We start from the raw sequence: 23,621 nt of genomic DNA, 5'->3' as shown, positions 1-23,621 counted from the left end.
AATATTGTGCCTTGTCCAAGACAAATGGTGTTTCTGAAGATGCTTTCAAGTTGAAGTTGTTCCCTTTCTCTTTGGGAGACAAGGGACACCAGTGGGATAAGACTCTCCCAAGTGACACTGTCACTACTTGGGAAGAGTGTAAGAGAGATTTCCTAGACAAGTTCTTCTCTACTTCAAGAACAGCTAAGATCGGAAATGAAATCTCTGGGTTTCAACAGAAAGGTCTAGAAAGCTTCAATGAAGCATGGGAGAGGTTCAAGGGCTACTGTTCTCAATGCCCTCATCATGGTTTCAGCAAGGAGAGTTTGCTTAGCACTTTCTATAGAGGAGCTCTACCACAGTGAAGAAACAGGCTTGATACTGCCAGCAATGGTTTCTTCTTGGGAAGAACTGAGGAAGAGGCAGAGGAACTGGTAGAGAACATGGCCAAGAGTGACTCGGTCTACAGTGAAGAGCATGATATGATCAACATAAGTGATGATCAGCAGACAAAGAAAGAGATCAAGTCCTTGCAAGAAAAGATGGATCTGCTTCTTTCCAACCAAGCTAATCAGGAGCAGATGAACTTTGTGGGTGGTCCTAGTCAAGAGGTTCCTCCTAAGGTCAATGAGGTTGATGGTTTGGAAGGCCAAGAAGAACTATGCTTCATCAACAACAATGGTACTTGGTACAGAAAGGAACCTAACTTTTAGTACAACAACTACCAGCAAAGGTCTTACTCCAACAACCAGCAAGGAGGCTACCAGCCAAAGCAGAACACACAGCAAGGGAGCTATCATCCTAGGCAAAACATCCCTCCTAGTTTCAACAATCACAGCAATCAGTCTACTCAAGTTCAAGGAAGTTCTTCACAAGCTCCAGCTTCAGATACAAGTGTGGATACAATGTTCAAAAAACTCTTGGATTTTCAGGCAAAGAATGAGAAAATAATGGGCTATGAGTTCAAGAACATTCACTCCAAGATTGATGGAAGCTACAATGAGCTCAACAACAAGATCCGAAATTTGGAGAACTAGTTTGCTTCTATGAACTCTCAGCCAAGTCGCCAACAAGGGTCATTACCTGGAAAGCCAGAGGAAAATCCCAAGGAAACAATGAAAGCAATCACCCTACAGAGTGGTAGAGAGTTGTCTCCAAGAGTTCTCACCAAGGATGGTGAAAAACAAGGTGGGGAGGTGGCCATCAACATTGATGATGAAGTGGTGATTGTAGATGAGAAGGTTGATGAAAACATTCTGGAAAAGATTGTTGAAGCTAACACTACAAGAAAACAAGTAGTTCCCGACTGCAGAATCAGAAGCGAAACAGTCGCAAATGACGTTTTACGACTGAATAGCGACTACGAAGCATGGTCATCAATCAACGCGTCGGTAATTACATTGGTCGTAAATCAGTCGCTATATTACGACTGTTCTATGACTAATTTACAACTAAACAATTCCGTCGGCATATAGTCGTCTAATAATGATAATATGTTACGACTACACTCCGATTGTTTCACGTCTAATATAGGACTATTCTTAGTCGATTACTTAGTTTATCAGAAGTCGTTAATCAGTCGTTAAACAGTCGTTTATTAGCAGTCATTAATTAGTCGGAACATAAAGTCATAGTGTAGTCGTTAATTTTGCGACAGTTTAACAACTAGTTGTTTAGTCCGAGTGTAGTCGCAATGCAGTCGCTAATTTTGCAATCATTTAGCGACTACTTGTTTAGTCTGAGTGTAGTCACAGTTGTTGTCGCAGTTCAGTTGTTAATTTTGCGACTACTTAGCGACTACATGTTTTTATCAGTCGCTGTTTAGTCGTAAAATGTTGTAGTTTTATCCAACTGAATTACGACTCCCCTTTTGGTTTCTTTGAATTTCCCATTCCGATTTTAGGTACTTTCTGGTTTGTAATGCTAATAAATCTATGCTATTGAGCATTGTAAAATTAGAAACAGTAGTTAATTTTAAAACTGAAAATTTTAAAGCCCCAAAAGTTTGAAACAAGCAACTAAACAAAAGAACTTACAAAAGTCATAAGTTTCTAGGTAAATAAACAGGAAAGCATGATCAGGTGCTGGAATTAGCAGCTACAAACTCATTATATAATGGATTAGTTGCAGCTACAAACTTCCCCACTATAGAGAACTCCTTGATCTGCTTTGATTGCTCTGCAATACAAGCACCTTGCCCTTCAATAATAGCAGCTTGTGCTGCATTAGAAGCAGCCTGCTCTTCTATTTTGCAGTGAGCATCTTCAAGAAGCTTCTTCATGTTGAGGAATGCAGAAGAAGAGAATTCACTGAACGTCCGTTTCCCATTGACGAGAGTTTGCTGGAGGCTTCCAATGCCATAGTGCTTTCCTCTTTCATTTGTGAAAGTTGACTACAACAACAAATCAAATTGTTACTACAAAGCAGAAGAAAAAAGTATCAAGTATAAAGAACAAATAAAAAAATAAAAGAAACAGCTTACCAAACGAAATATCTCGTTATCCTCCTCTATGGAGAGCTGTGGATCATTGGAAGCACTGAAGTCTGTGAGTTTTCAGCCTCAAGGGCAGTCAACTTGGCTTCTTTGTTCTTCTTATACATCTCTGCAACCTTCTCTGCTTTCAAATCGACAAAGGTCCCATCCTTTCTTGTATGTGCTTGTGTGGACCAAGTCCGTTCCGGTCAGACAACCGAGAGTCTGATGCTGTCTGACTCTTTTTTTCCGCTTCGGGAGTGTCCCAATACGCTGTCATTTGTTCCCACAGTTCACCGTGGATCCAGGATGGTCGCACTCGAGACCTCCTACGAACGCTAACCATGTCCTTCATACGTCGCTGACATACCGCCTCAAATTTCTCCTGAACAATACCAGTGTGTATTTGATCTCAAGTGTGAGTTTTCTACAAAAAAAAACAGAGAAGGTTGATGTTAAAAATCAAATTAAACAAAAATTGAGATTAAATATAGAAGATAAAACTTAACTGCAAATTCTACAAATATCGTCTCTCTTTTGTTCTGAGGCACAACACTCCAACTGTAATAAGCTTCATCAAACTTTTTTGTAAAAGTCTTTGTGATCCTCCGGGTCAGTTTCCCTTTGTCACGACCAAACCTCAAAACACAGAAACAAAATAATGAATATGTTAGAATGAAACACAATTAATTATTCAGTGACAAAGCCAACCAAAGCAAGCCAAAGTCAATTAAAGAACCAGTGACTAACGAAAATGCAAGTAAATAACATTAACAATCACTCCAAACACAGGAACCAATGACTCGTCAAGCCTCAAGTATATAACATCAACAATCACTCCAAATATTAATCTTACAGTAGCAAAGCCTCAATTAAAGAACTAGTGACTAACGAAAATGCAAGTAATTAATCTTACAGTAGCAAAGCCTCAAGTAAATAACATCAACAATCACTCCAAATATTCACAAACTTGACCCTGAGAACTGCTGGAGAAGTCGCGTCGCTGACGTTTCAGACCGTCGAGATTGTGGCGGTGGATATGGTTGATGAACAGGCCCTGAAGCAGCTTGAGTTTGGGCCTCTGAGTCTTGGAAGAGCTGCCTCGGAGGTGGGTAGTCACTCACGCCTGGTGGAGATCGGCGGTTGGGGACAGGAGGAGCTGTCGTCTTAGAAACGAACTGGTACTGCTAGGGAAGGGGAGATTTTTGTGAACGTTTCTGCTTCTTGTTTGATGACATCGTTTCAAAGAGAGATGAGAGATTAGGGTTCTTTAGGTCTCAAAAGAGAGATGAGGCATTTCTGGAATTCGGCGATTAGGATTTGGACATAGTGAGATTCGAGAGAGGGTGAGAGATTAGGGTTCTTTGGTTTCGGTGGAATCGTAAGAGAGTGAGATGTCTTTGTTAGGGTTGTCTGAGTGTATTAGGCTTAGGTTGGTTTTGTTTTGGTTTTGGGTTTTGGGTCTAAAAATTGGGCTTAGCGGGATTTGATTAATTGGTTAGGCGGGAGTTAGGAAAATTTTGCAATTGGGTTTACACTTTACCGGGGGACTTTAAAAAATTCAGGGGGAAAATCGGGTTTAGGGTCTAGCAATTTAGGGTTTAGCAAATTTAGGGTTTAGAAATTTTTTTCTTTGCTTATAACAATTTACGGTCTAGCAATTATTTTTTTTTGATCAATGGATATAGCAAATTAGGATATAACACTTAACAATATAAAAACACATTATTAGGAAGCAAACAACACATTATTTAAAAGTAAAGAACATAAGTTTAGGGATATGACTTAATAAGTTATGGTAAAACATTTTAGGATGGTGTTTCTCCATCTTCACCTTCATCATCAGAAGAAGTCGAGGATAGATTACATTGGAATTCATCCTCCGGTTCTGCATCTTCGACATCAATATCAAGATTAATCGGTTCTCCTCGAGCATGTAACAAATGGTCGACTGGTATATCTTCAATTGTAGTCATCAATACATCATCATCATTTTCTTGTTGTAACACTTTCGGTTCGTTGTCTTCGTATTCTCCTGAAATGATTCCCCTCGGATTCACTTTTAAACATTGTACCACAACTGCTTTGGTTTCTTTACGTACGGATACGGGATATAATAAACTTGATGTGCTTGAGATGTTGTTATCATATAATAAAAATTTAATAATACATATTTATTTATATTAATTAATATGTATAAATAATACGTACGTACCTAGAGTAAATGGTTCATATTTATAGTATTTCCACGATGAAAGAACGTCCACGATGCCACCATTGCTCCGCCGAGTGCCTCTACCAATCACAGGATCATACCACTTACACTTAAAAAGTGTAATTTTCAAATTCACCACGCCCTCATACTCAATTTGAATGATATCAGTTAAGATCCCATAGTAATCAGCTTCATCTGATGCATTTGTGCAACTCTCTCCTTTAACACATATGCCATAGTTATAAGTCTTTCGTCCCTCACCATGCTCTTGCGTATGAAATAAGAAACCTCTGGTGAAGTAGATGGGCCAGGTTTTGGCCTTATTTACGGATCCATTCGCAATATTTTTGACCCACACAGGAAACTCGTGTGTGTTGCTCCAGTAACGAACCTGCATATATATAAAATATCATTATATATATAATTATAGACACAATTAGGTACATAATATTATTGATCAGACGTACGTAATCTTTCACCCATATATGATATTCGTCAGCTCTCTTTGTGGAGAGTTCTTTCTCGGAAATGTCTATGTATTTTGCAATTAGATAATCTTCAAACATCCTATAATAGATCACAACCACAAATTAGTATGAGGAATTATAGTGCGATATATCTAAACAAAATATGATAAACCAAATTGTACCTCTCAAATGGCTGAAAATAATCACAATTTCGCAATACGTATGAATGTGCGCAGTTATAGTCTTTCCCGGAAAGCCATATCTCTTGCATTTCTCCACTCGGACGACCTACATGTGTAAATATATCAGGCACTCCACGGACACAATATACAGGGACTTCACCTTCATCAAATCGTGTAAACATGCACAAATTAATGAACCACATTACATTGAAGAAAAAACACGAGTATACAAAAAAAAAAGGAATCTGCAGGATAATGAAAGTCTTTACCTTGATTTTATTTGTATATGATCAGCAAAGTAGTGCTCAGAAAAGTAAGCAATCTCCTCATTGATATATGATTCAACAATCGATCCAGCAACAAATCTTTTGTTCTTTGCTTTTGCTTTCAACTTTTTGAAATTCCTTTCAAAGATATACATCTACCTATAATTGACAGGTCCTCCTAATTCAACTTCATAGGGGAGGTGTATAGGGAGATGTTGCATTACGTCCAAAAATGATGGCGGAAAGATCTTCTCTAAATTGCAGATGATCAAAATAATGTTTTTTTTTTTAGAATTTGGAGACGATCTTTGTGCAAAGTTCTCTAGCAAAGGTCACGGAAAAACAATACAACACCTACAAAATTAGAAATATTCTTCAAATCACAGATCAAGTTGTATCATTAAATATAAAAAAAAATATAACAAAAATTTAGCACCTGATAATGCAAGATGGACATTTTTGTTTAGGAGTTCTGAAAAGATAAATGGAAGTAGCCGCTCCATAAAAACATGGCAGTCATGACTCTTCATGCCAGAGAACTTGTTGTTCTCCAAATCAACACAATTAGCTAAGTCTGAAGCATAACCGTCGGGAAATTTAACTGCGCGTTTCACACATTCCAATAAACTTTTTTTCCCGGCTTCGTCCAATGTGTAGGGAGGAAATGGAGCTTGACCATCACCATCAACTTGTAAGTGTGGCCGATCACAAAACTCTGATATATCCAATCTTGACTGGATTGTGTCTTTCGATTTACCCTTCACATTCATAAGAGTATTCATGATGTTGTCGAAAAAATTCTTCTCGATATGCATCACATCAAGATTATGACGGAGAATTAGATCCCTCCAGTATGGCAACTCCCAAAATATGCTTTCCTTGTGCCAATTATGGTACTTTCCATATCCAGGCTTCTTCTTTTCATGACCGTTTCCACCGCAAACAGACGTTTTAGGAGGATTGACACCATTTAACTGCTCTGAATAAACTTGCTCACCAGTCAAAGAATCAGGTGGAACTTCATTTACCGTATTTTTTCCCTTCAAGAAGTCTTTTCTATTCTTCCTCAGTGGATGATTACGAGGAAGAAATCTTCGGTGACAATCAAACCAACACGTCTTCCTTCCATTAGGCAGATAAAAAGAATTAGTATCTTCCATGCAAATTGGACATGCCAATTTACCATGGGTCGTCCATCCGGAAAGCATGCCGTACGCCGGAAAGTCGCTTATCGTCCACAGAAGCACGACTTTTTGGTTAAAATTTTGATTCAAGGACACATCGTATGCTTCAACTCCAGTTGACCATAGTTCTTTTAACTCCGCAATCAGAGGTTTGAGGAAGATATCAAGACTAGCTCGTGGATGATTTGGCCCGTAATTTAGAATTGTAAGAAACATGTACTATGTTTTCATGCACATACCGGGGGCAGATTATACGGAGTCAAGATCACAGGCCACAACGAATGATTATGAGACATTCCAAATGGATTGAATCCATCAGCACATAATCCAAGATAAACATTACGCAGTTCTTCGGCAAACCGGGGATGTATTTCTTGAAAGTTTTTCCACTCCGCCGCATCAGATGGATGACACATTTCTCCCTCTTTTGCTTGGTGCTCAGCATGCCACCTCATTGCCGCTGCAGTCTTCTTGCTCTGATACATTCTCTTCAACCTATCAGCTATAGGGAGATACCACATACGGCTATATGGTACTTTGGTTCTACGGCGTTTGTCCCTAGGCTTCCATCTTTCCGCACCACAAAATTGACATGTTTCCCACCTTTCATCTTCTTTCCAAAATATCATACAATTGTTGATACAAACATCAATTGTAAAATATGGGTGCCCTAAATTGCGCACCAACTTTTCTGTCTCATAGTGTGAGTCGGTTGCCATGTTTCCATCTGGTAAATAGTCATTCAACATTTGGCACACCGAATCCACACACTTTTCACTCATATTATAATCTGCCTTAGTTTGTAAAACTCGAGCAGCTAAGGATAACTGCGAGTGACCTTCACGACAACCATCATACAAGGGATTTTTTGCTCCTTCTAACAAGTCGTAAAACTTTTTCGAATGGTTGCATACATCGTCTACTACATTCTGGTAATTACCAGGACCATCCTGGTAATTACCATCCTGGTGATAATTATCAGACCTCACATTATCACGAAATGCATCATTTACCATATCAACATATATATCTTCATTACTAACTTCTTTACTACCACTTAAAGGTGTCGGATCAACATGACTCGTTCCTAATTCCATATCAATTTTTTCTCCATGATTATACCAGACATAATAGTCTTCCATGAATCCTCTACTATATATGTTTCCAAATTTTTGATCCCGGAAGAAATTTATCGTTCTTGCAAACACTACATGGACAGAAAAATTTACCCCCATTGCTCTGCGTGATAGGCTGGCTATTTACAAATGTCATGAATTGATCCACCCCTGCAATGAACTCTTCCGAGAAATTTTCCGTCTTTTCATCGATACTCTTGTACATCCATTCTCAAAAATGGGAATAATTGGAATTTCCCAACATTGTAACACTGCAAACAATTTGTTTTTTTTTTGAGTTTCAACGATTTTTTGTTGTTTTCACTTTCTTTTTGTGCTTCTGAGCAGAAATGTATGGAAAACATCGTGTTGTATTTATTAGAAAAATTTCTGACTTATTAGCGACTAAATACCGACTGCGCAGCAAAAATTAGTTACACCAACAACCATAGAACGTAAATCATATGTTTTGCACCGGTATTGACTGACTGATTAGCGACTCCGTTACGACCACAGAAACATCAGTCGCTAAATAGTCACCAAATTTCCGACTATATTGCGACAGAATTACTCCGAAGACGCCGTTAGTCGCAGATCAGTCGTAATGGTTCGACGAATTCGGCGGTTGACTTACAAAAATTAGTTACACCAACCGTAAAACGTAAACCACGTGTTTTGTACCGGTTTTCACCGACTGGTTTGAGACTACCTTATGACTCTATACATCAGTCACTAAATAGTCGTAACATTCAGACTACATTGCGACTACGAAAACTCCGACAACGTAGGGGTCGCGGATCCGTCGTACAACGACTAAGTGTCGCAGTCCCTATTTTGCTACTGATGTACGACTAATATTTTCGAGTTGCAAATCAGTTGTCCGTCAGTCGCCAAACAGTCGTAAAATTTAACGACTACGCTTTCAGTCACAAACTGTGGTCGGGAATCACATGTATTCTTGTAGTGTAAGGGTAAAGGGAAGGTTGGAGAGGAGAAGAGGACAGTGAAACATGGTGAAACTGCTACTCCAACGAAGGAATCCTCTTTTGTTCCTCCTCCCTATGAGCCAAAGCTGCCATTCCCTGGAAGATTCAAAAGACAGCTATTGGAGAAGTACAAGGCACTCTTTGAGAAACAAATGAGTGAAGTTCAGGTCACAATGCCCATCATTGATGCTTTTATGTTGGTCCCTCAGTACAACAAATTCTTGAAAGATGTTGTGGCTGCAAAGAAGAAAGAGATAGAAGGTATGATGATCTTAGCACACGAGTGCAGCGCTATTATCCAGAGGTTAGATGTTCCAAGAAAGCTAGAGGATCCAGGATGTTTCACCTTACCTTGTGCTCTAGGACCCATGGTGTTTGAGCGGTGTCTCTGCGATCTTGGAGCTAGTGTCAGCTTGATGCCTTTGTCTATTGCAAAGAAGCTTGGATTTACTCAATACAAGAAGTGTAGACTCTCTTTGGTGTTGGCTGATAGATCAGTGAAGATTCCTGTTGGTATCCTAGAAGACCTTCCCTTGATGGTTGGTAACTTTGAGATCCCTACTGATTTTGTTGTGTTGGAGATGAGTGAGGAAGCCAGAGACCCTTTGATCCTTGGAAGACCATTCTTAGCCACAGCAGGAGCTATTGTGAATGTTAGAGAAGGAAAGATTGATCTTCATCTTGGAAAAGGGAACATCCTCCACTTCGACATCAATGAAGTGATGAAGAGGCCAACCATCCAGAACCAAGTTTTCTACATAGAGAGCTTCTAGAGGAGTTGGCACTTGAAGACCCTCTACAGCATGCTTTAACAATTAAAAGAGAGGTCCAAGTGATTGAGAACAAGGAAAGTGATGCCTGTGTGAAGGTGCTGGATTCTCACAAGGGGATTGGTGGTGAGGATCAGAATGAGGAGCTTACACATGAGATTAAACATGCTGCCTCAGCTACTCAACAAGAAGACATTCATCAAGAGGACTGGAGTGAACTCAAGGCGCCTAAAGTGGAGCTTAAACCTCTTCCCCAAGGTGTAAGGTATGTTTTTCTTGGCTCTAATGAGACTTACCCTGTCATAGTGAGTAGTGAACTGAATGAAAATGAATTGTCTAAACTTTTGAATGAACTGAAAAAGTATAGAAAGGCAATAGGCTACTCACTATATGATATTAAAGGGTTATCACCTTCTTTATGCATGCATAGGATACATCTAGAGGATGAATCTATGACTTCTATAGAACATCAAAGAAGGTTGAACCCCAACTTGAAAGATGTTGTTAAGAAAGAGATTCTAAAACTCCTAGATGCTGGAGTAATCTATCCTATTTCGGATAGCAAATTGGTATCTCCTGTGCATGTTGTCCCAAAGAAGGGTGGAATAACTGTGGTTAAAAATGATAAGAATGAACTAATTCCAACAAGAACAATAACAGGACATAGGATGTGCATAGATTATAGAAAATTAAACTCAACATCTAGAAAGGATCATTTTCCATTGCCATTCATTGATCAAATGCTTGAGAGACTTGCAAATCATCCCTATTATTGTTTTCTTTATGGGTATTCAGGGTTCTTCCAAAATACCCATACATCCAAATGATCAAGAGAAAACAACATTCACATGCCCTTATGGTACCTTTGCTTATCGAAAGATGCCATTTGGGCTATGTAATGCTCCAACCACCTTCCAAAGGTGCATGATGTCTATTTTCTCTGATCTTATAGAAGATGTTGTGGAGGTGTTCATGGATGACTTCTCTGTCTACGGATCTTCGTTTTCTGCTTGTTTGTCCAATCTTAGCAGGGTCCTAAAGCGATGTGAAGACACCAATCTTGTGCTGAACTGGGAAAAGTGTCACTTCATGGTTAAAGAAGGGATTGTGCTTGGACACAAGATTTCAGAGAAAGGGATTGAGGTGGACAAGGCTAAGATTGAAGTGATGGTTGGGTTAGCTCCACCAAAGACAGTGAAAGACATTAGAAACTTCCTTGGTCATGCTGGGTTCTATAGAAGATTCATCAAAGACTTCTCCGTAATAGCTAGGCCAATGACTAAGTTTCTATGCAAGGAAGATGCATTCAACTTTAATTGGGAATGTCTAGAAGCATTCAAGAAGTTGAAGGACAAGCTGGTTAGTGCCCCCATTGTGCAGCCACCAGATTGGGATCTCCCCTTTGAGATCATGTGTGATGTTAGTGACTATGTTGTGGGAGCTGTTCTTGGCCAAAAGAAGGACAAGAAGACTCATGTGATCTACTATGCGAGTAAAACTCTTGATGAAGCCCAAATGAAGTATGCTACAACTGAGAAGGAGCTGCTAGCCATTGTCTATGCCTTTGAGAAGTTCAGAAGCTATTTGGTTGGGTCAAAAGTCATAGTCTACACTGATCATGCTGCATTAAGACACCTCATGGCCAAGAAGGATGCTAAGCCAAGGCTGTTGAGGTGGATCTTGTTGTTACAAGAATTTGACCTTGAGATCAAAGACAAGCCAGGAGTTGAGAATGGTGTAGCTGATCACTTGTCTAGACTGAAGATTGAGTGTGGGATCCCCATTGATGAAGGGCTTCCAGAAGAACAAATCATGGCAATTAGAGCAGTGGTATCAGTTTGTGACACTGGAAAGAAGCTTGAAGAGGTAAAGGCAAATGAAGAGAAAGGTCTTTGGTATGCTGATTTGGTGAACTACTTAGCTTGTGGAAGAGAGCCAATGGGTCTTGAAGGATATGCCAAGAAGAAGTTCTACAAAGATGTGAAGAGATACTATTGGGATGAGCCTTACCTCTACGTCATTTGTAGAGATCAACTCTATAGAAGAGTAGTAGCTGAAGAAGAAGTTGAAGGGATCCTTACACACTGTCATGGATCATCCTATGGAGGCCATTTCGCTACTTTCAAGACTGTTTTGAAGGTGTTACAAGCTGGGTTTTGGTGGCCTCATATGTTCAAGGACACTCAAGACTTTGTTGCTAAGTGTGATTCATGCCAAAGGAGAGGGAACATCACCAAAAGGAATGAGATGCCTCAAAACCCAATTCTAGAAGTGGAGGTATTTGATGTATGGGGTATAGATTTCATGGGATCATTCCCATCATCTTTTGGCAATAAATACATCCTCGTAGCTGTTGACTATGTCTCCAAGTGGGTGGAAGCTGTAGCAAGTCCCACCAATGATTCTAGAGTGGTGATCAAGATGTTCAAGAGCTCCATCTTTCCAAGATTTGGAGTCCCAAGAGTTGTGATCAGTGATGGAGGATCTCATTTCATCAACAAGCTGTTAGAGAATCTTCTCAAGAAGAATGGTGTGAAGCATAAGTTTGCAACCCCTTACCATCTGGAAACAAGTGGTCAAGTTGAGATCTCTAACAGAGAAATCAAGTCTATTTTGGACAAAACTGTGGGAACTACTAGAAAGGATTGGTCTATCAAGTTAGATAATGCACTTTGGGCTTATAGGACTGCTTACAAGACTCCTTTGGGAACCACACCTTTCAACCTTGTGTATGGAAAGGCTTGTCATCTACCAGTTGAGCTTGAGTACAAGGCATTGTGGACTGTTAAGTTGCTAAATTTCAACATCAAGAGTGCCAAAGAGAAGAGATTTCTCCAACTCAATGAGCTTGATGAGATTAGACTGGATGCTTTTGAGAACTCAAAGATTTACAAAGAGAAAACCAAAGCTTTTCATGACAAGAAGATCTTGAAGAGAGAATTCAGTGCTGGAGATCAAGTGCTTCTCTACAACTCTAGACTGAAGTTGTTTCCCGGGAAGCTCAAGTCAAGATGGTCTGGTCCTTTCAAGATAAAGGAAGTTAGGCCATATGGGGCAATTGTGCTATGGGACAAGAATGGTGGAGACTTTACAGTCAATGGACAAAGAGTTAAGCTTTACATGGGAACCACAATGGAGGAGAAAGGAATCTCGGTTTCACTCTCCGACCCCATCACCGCCTAGCCAAAGGAAAACAAAGTCAAGCTAGAGACTTAAAACAAGCTCACTTGGGAGGAAGTCCCATGTCTATCCTTGTACATAAAAAAAATGGTATGGAGTAACTCACGCGGGATAGGTTACCCGCGTGACGCGAGCTGGAGAGATCTCGAGAGGAGCCAACGCGGGTTAAATGACGCGGGTTCCTCTACCCGCTCGCACGACAGTCGCATTCGGAGATATTATGACGCGGGGTGAAGCATGCGGGGTCGCACGAGTTTCTACTACCCGCGTCGACGCGTCAAAACCCCCTCAGGTATGATTTCTACCCTTAAACCCGGTGACCCGACCCGACAACCCGACAAACCGGCCCGGTTCAACCCTAAAACACCCCCTACCTGCGTCTCTCTCTCCCTTTTCCTCTATCTCTCTTTCACAAAACATCCAAACCTCCCACACCAAATCACCCCATATCTCACTCAATTCTCCACCAAATCACTCCATTCTTTTTCCTGAATCCAAGCTTTCGCCCCTGTAGTCTGTTTTCTTGTTTCAACTTGTCATTTCCTTTCATCCAAAGCAAGGTATTGTATCACAAAGATCAATTTCGTTGGCCTCATGAACCCTAGAAATTTGAACTTGAAATTTGATCTTTCTCTTGCTTGATTCTTGTGAAATAGACTAGGGAAAGCTTATATATCATGTTGGGTTGTTGATTCTATGGTGAATTTGAGTTGAATTTGAACTTTGAAAATTAGGGTTCATGAGATTTGGGGATTTTTCGAAACTACTATAATTCCACATGACTTTGGCTTGGTTTGGTTAGTTAGGGTGTTTGAGAATTTAATTAGAGAACTTTCTAATTAAAGAACTCATTTGATGCTTAAATTTTGCTTAAAAGCCTTATTCTTTGCTTACATCCATCTCTTGTGGCCTTATATCAATAAATTGTGTGCAATGGGATAGTTTTGCTTAAGCTAAGTGATCATGAATTGAATTCACATTTGCATTATCAAGTTTCCTACTTCCATTTGCTTATCTTTTTCCAAGGTTTGATATTGTCAGGTACAAATGGGGAGAAAGGATCAACACAAGATAGAAACCGAGAAACAAGAACATGCCAAGCAAGAGACTGCTAGACATGGGAAGCCTTTAACCTCCGAATCTACAACAGGAGGAAATTCTAGGCAACAAGCCCTGGCGGTAAAGAAGAGAGGTGGCAAGCGGGTTATAATTTCCGAGGGAGTGGATGCTAGCGGTAGAAGGTCAGCCCCTCCCAAAAGATCTAAGGAACCAAAAGGCAAGGGGGTAGCTCTTCCTCAAGTGGAGGAAAATGAAGACATCACTGAAGAAGACCAAGCTCCCCTCAAGAAAGCCAACGTGTTTAAAGGGAAGAAGGTTGATACTGAGAGGGATAGAACCAAGACACCAACTGAAGATGAGCTATATGGGCATTTGAAGAATGGTGTGTTGTGGCCTCAAACTCGATTTGCGGATATCAAGATTATGGAAGAGTGATATCTTGCATATTTACATTGTTTTAATTATCATTTCTTGTGCACATTGGTCTTTTGGAATAGCATTTACACATGTTTAGGTTGCATTTCCATGCATTAGTCCTTATCAGGTGTTGGAGGGAGTTTCATGATGAACTATGTGCCCCAAGGAGTGTTTTGATGCCCAAAGAATGTAGATGAGTCGTTGAAGGATCCTAGCGGCCAGGCGTAGCGGCAAAGGCTGGTCGCTACAGAAGATAAGTACCGTAGCGGTCATGTGTAGCGGGATGTAGAGGCCGCTAGATTTGAAGCGCCTTCTACAGCGGCCACCCATAGCGACTTTACGAGGTCGCTATGCGTTCAAGACTTCTAAAATTTCCTAAGTATCCTAGCGGCCACACGTAGCGGGCATGACAAGTCGCTACAGAGCGTAGTGACCTCTGGTAGCGACCTTTTCTGGTCACTACGGAGAAAAATATCTATGTTTTTGTGGGTTAACCAAGGTTTGTTGGGTTAACCCAGCTCGTTTTTAGACATCTATAAACACCTTTAAGACCTAATCTGAGGAGAATCTCATTTTTTCTCTCAAGAACATTGCCTCCTTTGTAAAAAGCTTGAATCTTTATATCATAATCTAAGGAAGTTCTTCATATTATATCTTGTTTCTCCTTCTCATAAACATGATGAGCCTTGAATCCATCATGGGTTTGAGGTTTCTCATGGAGATTAGAGAGTAGACACTCCTTGGATTCATGGGTTAAGGTAGATTAGGGTGATTAAGTGTAGATTTAGGGTGTTTTATTGTAGATCCTTCTTATTTCTTGCTTGTTGAGTGATCTTAATGCTATTTTAGAGTTGGCCTCTCTAAAATTGAGCTCTAGACATTTCATACCCGAAAGGTGCTTGATTAAATGTCTGAACCAACTCTCCTAAGCTTTTAACACTCTTTACCAAAGAGATTTGTTGTTAAAGGTGTTAAGATGGCTAATAGACTTGATTTTAATGATTGCTTAGATAATATTCAACCAAAGAGATTTGATGCTTGAGTTATCTTAGTGAATGAACATCCATCTAGAGATAGAGTTTGTTTAGGATTGTGTATAGGTCTAAGGTTGATAGATTGATTGAATGTTGCCACCTTTAGATTGAACCTTGATCACTTTATATCAATTATCCTTACCATGGATCCATCCTTAGTATTTGATTGAATTCTTGCACTTATTTCTTGATTGGATTTGAGATCACCTTGTCTATATTTCTAGGATATTAGTTTGTTACAAATCATCTATCTTCTTGTTTGCTTAGATTAGTAAGGTTTGTGTATTCTTGGTGTTATAGATCATTAGTTCCCTGTGGATTCGATCCTAAAATGCTACAATGACATACCATTCGATTGTGGTATTGTTGGCACATTAGGTTAATTGGTGTGTGCTTAAACGCGTAATCAATTTGGCGCCGTTGCCGGGGAACTAAGTAGATTTGTCATTAGGATTTCAAACTTTCTTGAGATTAAGCTTTATTTTCTTATGCTTTGTTTTGCTTTTGTATAGCTACTAACCTCTTCTTCTAGCTTTTGTTATTTGTAGAGATGGCTTCAAGCTACTCTGAGAAGCCACAAGAAGAGGAAGAGACATTTGAAGATCACATTGAAGATCAGCCATATGTGAAGCCACCACCCTTTGATATACGCATACTCACACCAGATCAGAGAGTGGAGTTACACCGGCTTCAGAGAACGAAAGAGTATTGGGGCAAGCCAATAAGACACCTAGCACAAATGGTCCGGATACACCTTATTAGGAATAGAGCAGAGTTTGAAAGAAGAGATGTTACTCAGTATGAGTTTGATGCTGCTTGTGCCCTTGTTGAGATAATGTATTGGGTTCCACCACCCCAGCTGGCAGGTACAAGCATTTCTACTTTAGAACTTAAACTTGAGGAAATTTGCTTGCCTTATGGTGAGGATAGCGCCCCTGATCTCGATTCTCTTGTGCTCATAAATGAATGTCTTAATCTGATATGTGAAACTAGGAAACTAGATGAATTGAGAGTAGAAAAACTTGCTAAAGATCACATTGAAGTTTGCTTTGTCAAGAACTATATTTGTGCTTCATTTGATCTTGAGTCCAACTTTTTGCTGCTTGAGAATTCTAGACCTCTTCTTGAACTTGCTGATTTAGGGGATGAACTTGATGTGGATAAGCTCTTGCTTGAGATAGAAAACCCCCATGCTGAAAACTATCATGAGAATGTGAACATTGTGTATTATTTGATTGATGGAGATAGAATTGACTACTTTGTTAAAACCTCGTTTGAACCTGTAGTTGATTTTGTGTTTCCACCTAATGCTTTTGATTCTCATGATCATCTGAACCTCAAGGAGCATTTCATAACTCATGTCATATCTTTAGTGAAGCTCTTTGAGGAAAAATCTGTCTATTTTCTATGGACAGTAGTGTGTTTCTTTGCACACTTGGTTTCTTGTTCTTGTAGGAGAAAGACCAAAGGTGCATTGGCTCAGCCTTTTGATACGTATGATTAGCAAGCACACAAAGTCAAGCTAGAGACTTAAAACAAGCTCACTTGGGAGGAAGTCCCATGGTATCCTTTGTATATATATTTTTATATATCTTTTTATTGCTTTAGTGTGTTTGAATAAGCTTAGGGACAAGTTTGGGGGAATTCTCAAAAATTCCCAAAGATCATGTCGAAAATTCCAAGGCGACAACAAGTCCTCCCTCCTCATTTCCCTTCTATCATGACAGCCAACTTCAAGTAAGTGCATTCCACCCTTGTAAATACTTAGCTCTTTCATCTTTTATTTCTCCTTTGATCTCTCTTTCGAGTTTACTCTCACACAAGAGACTGTGTGAAGTAAGTTTGGGGGAGAGTCTACTATCTCATATTGTGTTTTCTTTTGTCTACTTGTCATTGAGTCTCATGAATTCCATTGTGCATACCTATCAAAAAAAAAATGAAAAATTTAGTTGCATCATTTGCATCTGTAGGATTGAGTCTAGAAGCATTTAGATTGCATTCATGCATAGGAAGAAACCTTGTAAAGAACACATGTCTAGAACTCGATTCGACATCCTAGGTAAATATATCAAGTAGCTTAAGCATCTTTTGAAAAAAAGCTTGTAAGCTTCGAGCCTTGAAAACTCTTCTTGACACATGTTGCTTGCTTGATGATTGACATTGTTTTTGAAACCAACTCCAAATGAACTAAGGCTTAATGAACTTAATCTCTCTTGCATATGAGCATTTGCATACTTGATCGTGGATATTATACACATTTGGGTTATCTTTTTCTCCTTGTACCAATCTTTGTTAACCCAAATGGCACTCTCATACCCATTAACCCTCACCATTCTTTGAAGCCAACATTAATTTGCTTGAGTGAGGTCTTTTATTGATAGCATGTCATGTGCAAAATCTTTAGAGTATTAGGAGTGACAATGGGGTTGTTCTAATCTTTGGCTAGCATTGGGACTTCATTTGAGCTAGCCTCTAGGATTGTTTTTGGGTTTGTAAGCTTAAATTCTTTTGATCTTGGGAATGAGAGAGATTGAGCGAAAGAGATGAACCAAAAAGAGTGTTTAAAGTAAGAAAACCCTAGGGACAAAGAAAGTTAGAAAGGAAAATCTCTAAAGTATCAATAGAACCCCCTCCCAAATATTAACAAAAAAAGGGAATCAAAGAAACAATAGTTCAGTGGGGGAAAAGAAAAGAAGAGAGCTAAGTCTAAAAGTTTAAATATAAAAGAACAAGTCTCTAGTTAGTTAAATCAAAGGAAAGAAAGAAATGAATTGTAGAACTTAAAGCTACTTAAGAAAATGGTAGAATGATGAGAACAAGCATTGTATGCATGAATTGCTCATTTTCTTAGATAAATTTTGCATAATGATCTTGCTCATATTCTTGAGTGTGAGCCACTATAAATGATGCAATTGAAACCCACTTTTCTTCACACTAGACCATTCTTTCTCACCAAACCAAATGATCAAGATCAAATATCCATTTGCAAGAATTCAACTTGTGTGTGTGTGTGAATGAATGTGAGAGTTGGCTAAGGAACTTGTTGGTTGGATGACAATGAGCCTTGTGTAGAGATAAAAGAGTCTTAATAGGCCTTGAGAAACTAGAGTGCACTAGAGAGTTGCTCATGCTATTTGCTATGTTTCTTTTAGGATGTTAGGTTGAAGGCTAGAAAGTGTCTCTTTTGGTTATGTGTTTCCATTTTCAATTTCCTCCTCTTTAATTGATCTTGAATGTTTACTTGAGGACAAGTAAAGAACAAGTTTGGGGGAGTTGATATCTTGCATATTTACATTGTTTTAATTATCATTTCTTGTGCACATTGGTCTTTTGGAATAGCATTTACACATGTTTAGGTTGCATTTCCATGCATTAGTCCTTATCAGGTGTTGGAGGGAGTTTCATGATGAACTATGTGCCCCAAAGAGTGTTTTGATGCCCAAAGAATGTAGATGAGTCGTTGAAGGATCCTAGCGGCCAGGCGTAGCGGCAAAGGCTGGTCGCTACAGAAGATAAGTACCGTAGCGGTCATGTGTAGCGGGATGTAGAGGCCGCTAGATTTGAAGCGCCTTCTACAGCGGCCACCCATAGCGACTTTACGAGGTCGCTATGCGTTCAAGACTTCTAAAATTTCCTAAGTATCCTAGCGGCCACACGTAGCGGGCATGACAAGTCGCTACAGAGCGTAGTGACCTCTGGTAGCGACCTTTTCTGGTCACTACGGAGAAAAATATCTATGTTTTTGTGGGTTAACCAAGGTTTGTTGGGTTAACCCAGCTCGTTTTTAGACATCTATAAACACCTTTAAGACCTAATTTGAGGAGAATCTCATTTTTTTTCTCAAGAACATTGCCTCCTTTGTAAAAAGCTTGAATCTTTATATCATAATCTAAGGAAGTTCTTCATATTATATCTTGTTTCTCCTTCTCATAAACATGATGAGCCTTGAATCCATCATGGGTTTGAGGTTTCTCATGGAGATTAGAGAGTAGACACTCCTTGGATTCATGGGTTAAGGTAGATTAGGGTGATTAAGTGTAGATTTAGGGTGTTTTATTGTAGATCCTTCTTATTTCTTGCTTGTTGAGTGATCTTAATGCTATTTTAGAGTTGGCCTCTCTAAAATTGAGCTCTAGACATTTCATACCCGAAAGGTGCTTGATTAAATGTATGAACCAACTCTCCTAAGCTTTTAACACTTTTTACCAAAGAGATTTGTTGTTAAAGGTGTTAAGATGGCTAATAGACTTGATTTTAATGATTGCTTAGATAATATTCAACCAAAGAGATTTGATGCTTGAGTTATCTTAGTGAATGAACATCCATCTAGAGATAGAGTTTGTTTAGGATTGTGTCTAGGTCTAAGGTTGATAGATTGATTGAATGTTGCCACCTTTAGATTGAACCTTGATCACTTTATATCAATTATCCTTACCATGGATTCATCCTTAGTATTTGATTGAATTCTTGCACTTATTTCTTGATTGGATTTGAGATCACCTTGTCTATATTTCTAGGATATTAGTTTGTTTCAAATCATCTATCTTCTTGTTTGCTTAGATTAGGAAGGTTTGTTTATTCTTGGTGTTATAGATCATTAGTTCCCTGTGGATTCGATCCTAAAATGCTACAATGACATACCATTCGATTGTGGTATTGTTGGCACATTAGGTTAATTGGTGTGTGCTTAAACGCGTAATCAAAGAGTTGGAGATAGGTGACGACATTAAGCAAATGTTGGAGCACATGAAAATGCAAAGCTTCTTCACTATGGCCTACCCTACCTATGAAGATGAGTCATGTCAGTTCTTGGCATCATTAGAAGCCACCTTTCACACCACCAAACATGTGAGGTAAGGATGGGGAAAGATCAAATTCAAGATCCATGGGAAGGTTTACTACATGACCTTCAAGGAGATTGGACAAGCACTTGGTCTTAAGGATTTGAAGGAATCATCCATCCCCATACCTTATGATGCAACTAAGGAGGAGAACATTGCCAAAATGGTTTTGAAGGTGTTGGCGGGGAAGAGTCGCAAGACAAGCCGCGACAAGAACGCCTCCATTCGCCATCCTTCTGTGCGCTATCTCCACCGGTTGATTGTCCACACCATTTTCCCAAGGAAAGAACCAGGCACTGTTAATGATGAGGAGCTACAACTTCTTCACCAAACCGTCCAACATTATGCTCACCCATCTCAGTTGCCTCTTGTCAGCACTGATTTCTACAAGAATTTTGGAATGGTGGGATTCTTTGTGAAGCGCCTCATCCACTACAAAGAGTGGGCTTGGACAATGAGTGACTTGGAACCTCAGATTGGAATTGGTGGCTTGATAACTCCATTGATTAAGTTCAAGGATATACCCTTGGAAGATGATCCAACTGGTCCATTTCATGGATGGAAGCTACTTGAAGAAAGCTCAGTACTTCAGTGGAAGGTTCGAGGGAACTTGTGTCTACTCTTACCTACAGTCTACAAAGGAGGTTGAAGTGCTTCTCCCAAATTGGGACCTCACGAGCTTGACACGACCAGGAGCTATTAGCTTTGATATTGGGGAAGAACACCTCCTTGGACCCCATGGTCCTCTAGGCCCCATAAGATATCCCAAGAAGAAGAAGAATGCAGATAGATGTGGTGTGTTTCAAGAGGACACTTCTGGTTTAAACTCTGAGCTCCTCTATGGTCCTCCTCATTACCACTTTGAGCAACGTCCCGGAGCCTTACCCAATGGTCCCCTTCGCCAAGCTCATGAGCATATTGGCAACCTCCAAAGGTGGAACAAAGCTCAGGACAGAACTATCTTCAAACTCAAGGATAAATATAAGGAGTTTAGTAAGACTGTGAAGAGGCAAGCAAAAGCTTCAGCTCAGTTCATGAAGAAGGTGGCTGATATACTGACTAGAGGAGCTGTGGCAGGATGCTCATCATCATACTTTGACTTCCTTACCCCCCAGCCGCAGCCCCCAATAGATCCTTTGGCACTCAGTTTCCCCGCCACCAAGAAACAGCTGCTCCGCCGGAAGAGAAACCCACCAGCTCAACCATCCGATTCAGGAAACAAATCTCCATCCCTTGCCTCGACAGATAAGGAAGCTGACACCGAGGATGAGGCATCGGCCTCTTCCCACGCTCCCTATTGAGGTACTCCTCCACCTTTCCATTGTATATACCAGCTTTTCTTTGCATTTATCTCTCTTTTCGGTATCTCCTTCAACTTCCTAACACAGAGACTGTGTGAACTAAGTTTGGGGGAGATACCAAGTATTTGATCATGTTTCTTTTGATGATTTGAGTCTCACGCATTGCATTGTACATACATATATGCATAGAAAAACCAAAAAAAAAAATTAAAAAATTTGAAAAACACAAAAAGAAACATGTAGTTGCATCACTTGCACTTTTAGGATTGAGTCTAGAGCATATAGGTTGCATTCACTTGCACTGGGAACAATGATTTAAAATGCCTTGTAAAGTAACTCTTGTCTAGAACTCAAAGTGACACTCTAGTTAAACATATCAAGTAGCTTAAGCATCTCTTGAAAGCCTTGCACGTTTCGAGCCTTGAAAACTCTTCTTGAAACTTGTTTGCTTGCTTGATATTGGCATTGTTATTAAGATCAGCTCCAATCTGAACTTGGCTTGAATGAACTTAATCTCTCTTGCATATGGGCATTTGCACACTTGATCATGGATCTCATACACATTTGGATTATCTTATTCCTTTATACCAATCTTTGTTAACCCAAATGGCACTCCACACCCTACAACCCTAACCATTCTTTGAGACCAAACAGTGAATTGCATGAGTGAGGCCTCTTTTGATAGTTTGTCATGTGCAAAATCTTGAGAGTATTGGATGCGACATAGATTGGTTCTCATCCCTTGCTAGCAAAATGAGCTAGCATTTGGGAATGGTGAGAGGGGTTTGTGTGTTCTAAATTTCAATATCTTGGGTTTTGGGAGTGAGAAATATAAGAAAGATGAACGAAAGAGTATCAATAGAAAAGAAAACTCTAGGGACAAAAGGAAAGTATGAAGCTCTAGATTATGTACAAAAGAACCTTCCCCTTTATAAAAAAAAAAAAAAAAAAAAAGAGAAAAGAACCAAAGAGAAGGTGGGGAAGGAAATGATAAAGAGCTAGAGCATGTAAAAAGTGAATTAAAATCCCTAGTTGGTTGAGTCAAAAGAAAAAAAGAGAGTTGTTCATTGGGTGAGTGATGTGAGTGGGTGTTATTTTGGTTTTGAGATTATGATAAAAGGGTAGAACTTGTGATCACTAAAAAAAAAAGGGGGTAGAATGATGAGAATGAATCTATGTATGCATGAGTTGCTTCTAGTCTTAGATAAATTTTGCATAATGATCAAGCTCCTTGTTTTTGAGTGATAACCACCTTGAAATGATAACATTTGAACCCTTCTCTTCATTCATATTAGACCATTGCTTACCTAGCCAAATGATTGAGATCATGTGCCCATTTGTGAGAATTCACCTAGTGTGCGTGTGTGTGAATCAATGTGAGAGCTGGTTGAAGGGACTTGTTAGTTGATGAGTATTGCGACTTGTGTAGAGGCATAAGAGTAGGGATAGGCCTAGAGAAGCTAGAGTATAATAAGAGAGTTTCTCATGCTATTTGCTATATTTCTTTAGGATGTTAAGTTGAGTGCTAGGAAGTGGTACTTTTGGCTATGAGTTCCCACCTTCAAACCTCTCTCATATATGAGTTCTTGCAAGTTCATTTGAGGACAAGTAAAGAACAAGTTTGGAGGAGTTGATATCTTGCATATTTGCATTGTTTTAAGTCTCCATTTTGCACATAATGATCATATAGATTAGGAATTTAGCATCTTTGGGATCCATATTGCATTCATATGTCTTTATCAGGTATTGGAGTGTCATCATCGACGATCCAACGAGGCTTGGATCACGCGGGATGGCCTACCCGCATGCACGAGAATGGAGCTGCGCGACGTCTTGACGCGGTTTGAGCTCACGCGGGTTCCCTTACCCGCGTCACGAAGAGAAGGAACCGATAGAGTCACGCGGGACAGAGCCACGTGGGATCGCCTACCCGCGCGCATGACGGAGAAACCTCGATGACGATCCGACGTGGGTTGGCTGACGCGGGTTGTGCCCGTCCATTTCTACCCGAGTCGAAACTTATCTTTAGTCGGATTTTAATGTTTTTAAGGGGCTTTTTAAACTTTTTAATGGAAACCATTAGGTTTACCAAAGACATATAAATACTCTTGTAATCCCAAAGTTGAGACTTATCTTATTTTCTATCTAATCA

At 39.7% G+C, this 23,621-nt stretch overlaps 1 non-coding gene across 1 annotated transcript; it reads right to left on the bottom strand.

Moving 5' to 3' along the window:
• Positions 1-185: 185 nt before the first annotated feature.
• Positions 186-292, bottom strand: LOC125589521. The gene has a single exon (XR_007325703.1). It is a non-coding gene; the product is annotated as a small nucleolar RNA R71 (small nucleolar RNA).
• Positions 293-23,621: the final 23,329 nt, after the last annotated feature.

This window comes from Brassica napus, chromosome C6 (assembly GCF_020379485.1).
Source record: "Brassica napus cultivar Da-Ae chromosome C6, Da-Ae, whole genome shotgun sequence".
Classification (NCBI taxonomy): Eukaryota; Viridiplantae; Streptophyta; class Magnoliopsida; order Brassicales; family Brassicaceae; genus Brassica; species Brassica napus.
The sequence above is the reverse complement of the archived record's forward strand: the minus strand, read 5'-3'. Positions and strand labels throughout refer to the sequence as shown.